Source organism: Dipodomys merriami, unplaced genomic scaffold, assembly GCF_024711535.1.
Source record: "Dipodomys merriami isolate MVZ:Mamm:240054 unplaced genomic scaffold, mDipMer1.0.p SCAF_470, whole genome shotgun sequence".
Lineage (NCBI taxonomy): Eukaryota > Metazoa > Chordata > Mammalia > Rodentia > Heteromyidae > Dipodomys > Dipodomys merriami.
This window is the reverse complement of record NW_027206036.1, coordinates 87,100-91,753: the sequence shown is the minus strand read 5'-3', so window position 1 is coordinate 91,753 and position 4,654 is coordinate 87,100. Positions and strand designations below refer to the sequence as shown.

General features: G+C 38.3%; 1 pseudogene; it reads left to right on the top strand.

Annotated features, from left to right (window-relative positions):
* Positions 1 to 1,536: 1,536 nt before the first annotated feature.
* Positions 1,537 to 2,790, top strand: LOC138808725 (vacuolar protein sorting-associated protein 37A pseudogene; annotated as a pseudogene).
* The last annotated feature ends 1,864 nt before the right edge of the window (positions 2,791 to 4,654 follow it).

Below are 4,654 nucleotides of genomic sequence, written 5' to 3'. Positions count from 1 at the left end.
TAGGGGCAAAAACAAAGGAGGGGGTAACAATTCTGGTTAGGAAATGTACTTACTACCTTATTCATGTAACTGTAACCCCTCCGTACAATATTTTTACAATAAAAACATATAAAAAGAATATGTTGGTAGCTAATTTAAAACTGTCCAAGCTTACTGCATTGTCTGTGGTTGTGTAAACTTGTTCAAGCACTTTGTAAAGTAGTATGGAGGTTCCTCAAAAGACTCCACATAGAGCTCCCCTTTGACTCAATTTGGGACATTTACCCGAATGATCAGAAACAAGACCATACTAAAGCTATCAACACAACTATGTTTATTGCAGCATTATTTACCATAGCTAAGATATGGAACCAACACTGATGCTCCTCAGTAGATGAATGGATCAAGAAAATGTGGTATATATACACAATGGAATTCTATGCCTCCATCAGAAAGAATGGCATTGCCCCATTTGTGAGGAAATGGACAGACTTGGAAAAAATTATATTAAGTGAAGTAAGCCAGGCCCAAAGAAACATAGGTCCCATGGTTTCCCTAATTTGCAATAACCAGTGTATGTATTGAGTCAAGCAGAAAAAGACAGATAAGTTGAAGTTAGGCAAAATGGACCTCAAGATAAGGACTGAAGTGTTTTTTCTTGCTTTCTATTGCTTCTAATGTTTTATAAAGTGATTTTTTTTTCGGTTGTGGGGCATGAACTCTGGGCCTGGGCATTGTCTCTGAGATCTTCAGCTCAAGGCTAGTGCTCTACTTATTTAGCCACAGTGCTACTTCCAGCTTTTTCTGTTTATGTGGTACTGAGGAATTGAACCCAGGGCCTCCTGCATTCAAGGCAAGAACTCTAACACTGAGCGACCTTCCCAGCCCAGGGTGATATGTTGTTGTTGTTGTTGTTGTTGTTGCTTGGTGTGTCCCTCCCCCACGGTATAACTCCTGTTTTCACTGTAGTTAATGTTGGTATAATTTGTGGAGGGGAAGGGAAAAACAAATTGTTTAAATAGGAACCCATTACAACAATGAAATGTACAAGACATTAAGTTGAAAAATGAAATTTACAACTTTGGGGAGGAGTCGGGGGACTAGATGGGGGAGAGGGGGTGTCGCAGCAGGGATGGCAAAGGGAAACAAAGGAGTAGGCAACAATGCTTGATAAGAAATGTGCTCATGGTAGGACGAGGCCAGGCACGCCGAGCACAGCCAGGTTACAATCTGACTGGCTAGCCAGTCTGGAGCACCTGGGCCTCCAAGGGTAGGATCCTGGTTGCTTGTGTCCTGCTTGACAATTTACCTCTCTCCAGCTCTCTCCAGTTATGTCATGGTCCCCCAAACCCGGAGACCAGGAACCTGGTTTACTTGGTAAAAGGCGTCGTTGGCTTGCCCCACGGCCTGCCCCTCTGCTCCCCCCCCACACACACAACCGGACTCGAACCTTGGGTATTTCAGGCCACTCCTCTGTAGCTGGAGACCTGCCGGGCAGCCTCTGGGAGAAGCAGGCCCAAACCTTGTAGGCCCTCCTGCCCCAGGGACGCGAGGAGGATGAGCTGGCTCTTTCCCCTGACCAAGAGCGCCTCCTTCTCCACAGCAGGGTCCCTGGTGGTGGCCTCACCAGCCTCCAACAGCAGAAGCAGTGCTTGATCGAGTCCCTCCGGAACTCCCACTCCAGTATAGCTGAAATACAGAAAGATGTGGAATACAGATTGCCCTTCACTGTAAACAACTTGACAATTAACATTAATATAGTACTTCCTCCACAGTTTCCTCAGGAAAAACCAGCAATCAGTGTTTATCCACCAATCTGACATCCTTTAATGGATAAACATGAAATATATGTTACCTCTCAATTAGTAAGCAATTTTACAATACACTCAGATCTTGGAAAGATTAGCCAGAGTCTGTTGGATGAGTTTTGGAAGAATTCTCCTGTTTTAGCTCCCACTTCAACAGCATTTCCATACCTGTATAGTAACCCAGGTGGGCTGCCTCCTTATGCTTCTTAGGGTTTTCCATTTCTTCCTGCATATCCTCCTCAAGAAGCTAACAGAACATAACTTCTTTGTTACTGACACTGCTTCTTCTTCAACAAGTTATACAACAGCCAAGTCTGCTGCTCCTACATTTGGTGTCCTTTCAAGTCTGCCATTGCCTGTTCCCACAATGGAAACTTCAACACCGATAAGCCAAAATGGTTTTGGGTACAAGATGCCAGATGTCCCTGATGCATTTCCAGAACTCTCAGAATTGTGTCACAACTCACAGATATGAATGAACAAGAGGAAGTATTACTAGAACAGTTTCTGAGTTTACCTCAACTAAAACAAATTATTAATGACAAGGGTGATTTAGTAAAAAGTATTGAGGAATTAGCAAGAAAACTCTCCTCTTGGAGCCCAGTTTGGAAGCCAAAAGGCCAACTGTTTTAGATAAGTATGAGTTACTTACACAAATGAAATCTACGTTTGAAAAGAAGAGGCAGAGACAACATGAACTGAGTGAGAGTTGTAGTGCAAGTGCCCTACAGGCAAGATGGAAAGTCGCTGCACATGAAGCTGAGGAAGAATCTGATAATATTGCTGAAGATTTCTCGGAGGGAAAAACTGAAATAGATGATTTTCTCAGTAGCTTCATGGAAAAAAGAACAGTTTGCCACTGTAGAAGAGCCAAGGAAGAGAAACTTAAACAAGTGATAGCAATGCACAGCCAACTTCATGGTCCATTACAGATTTTCCTGAAAACATGGACCGCCAAGAGAGAAATGAGACATAAAACTAAGTACATTATTTTAGATTTAAGGTTTGTAAGTTGGCATTTCATTGAAATGGCTGAATTCAGATGTACTCTACATTGTTTAAAGAACTGAGATTGTTTTTTATATAGATTAGAATGATTATGATCTTTGCTTGGAAAATTTTTCTGCAGTATTTGCACTAAAAACGCCTATTTATCATTGATAAATCCTGTCCTTTTAAAATTTCACTGCTATTCTTATAATTAAATACCTTATGCATGTGATTTTAGTTTTAATATTTTATGAAAAGTACTTAATCTTGTACTTTTAATTTGAAACTGCCTCATTTCTTTATCAAGAATGATATCTTCTTTAGATTATTTTCCTCTCAGTAATTTTTAAGTACTTTCAGCTATGGAAAGATACCCACACCCTCTCTTTTTCTTTCTTTTTGAATAAAACTTTCAAAAGCAATTTGTTTTTAAATATTCATAATACCAGAAAATATCAAACCTGCCAATGTGCTAGATATATACCTATAACATATAAATATACCTATTATATATATATATATATATATATATATATATATATATATACCTTAAATAAAAAAATTCAAAAAATGTCTTAATTACATTGCTCATGTAATTGTAACCCCTCTGTATGGTATTTTCACAGTAATAAAACTTTTAAAAAATTAATTTAAAAAAATTTAAAAAATATCTCTATGGAAACCTAATCACCTTTTTAATCCTTTCACAAGTCCTCTAAACTGAATGATATATTTTACATGTTACTCTGCTTCCCCTGCATATATTTTATTGTCCTAAGGAAACTCTTTAAAAGATAGTCTATTGATTGATATTTTGTGTGTCAACTTCCCAAAATATGTTCTGCCCTCAATCCAACTAAAAAATTCTCATCTTCATCTTCCTTTTTGAAAAGTGAACACCTGTCATTTAGATAAGAATCAATACATGATTTCATTCACCAGATATTCAAACTGTCATCTCAGTTGTCAGGAATAATAGAGTTCAATCAATATACTCATTTATTCTAGATCAAACTCTTTGATACATTCTCATGGCATTGATAACAAAACCAAGCATCAACATATATGACTTTATTTCATCTCATGTTCTCTCTGGAATGTTTAGAAAATTGTCTCTTAAATGTACAGCCACAGAGTAGCTATATTTAGTTGATTAATAAATTATTTTATTTACTAATCTATTTATTTCAGTAATGGGACTTGAACTCAGGGACTCAGTGTTATTGTTCCTTAAATTTTATGCTCATGGCTAGTGCTTTACCATTGCAGCCACATAAGAGTCTTACAGATTTACATGCCTGTGTGGGAATCGAGTCATGATCTGAGATGTCAGCCTCCTGAGTGGCTAGGACTACAGGCATGAGCCACCAGTGCCCAGTTTTATACTTAGTTTATTTTAAATTAGATTTATTCAGAAAGGCATCTAAGCGAAAATGCTATTTTTAATATTTTAAGATCCAGACTACCTCCAGAGTCCTCTCCTCATTGTTGATGGACTCATTTGCCCAGGGATGACTATTATTTGGGTCCTTATAAGAAATTTATGACAACATGTGAAAAGAAACAAATTTGTAATTTTATACTGGAAAGTCAGAGTCTAATTTGCAGGACTAAACATAGTGAATACTCTCCAGCTGTGAACGCGTGAAAACTATAGACAAGGATGATCAAGAATGGCCTCAGCTAGGATTCTAACCAGTGAATTCGAGGCTAGTAACCAGGGCAAATACAAGGCTTCATGGTTCAAATTTGATAATGAACTCTAAGGGGAGCAATGGACAATCAGCTTCATCTAAAAGACTAGCTGGGAGTGGGATTCTGCAGACGTTGTTGGTCATGAGCTTTTCCAACCTAATAGGGATTGAGATTTATTTACA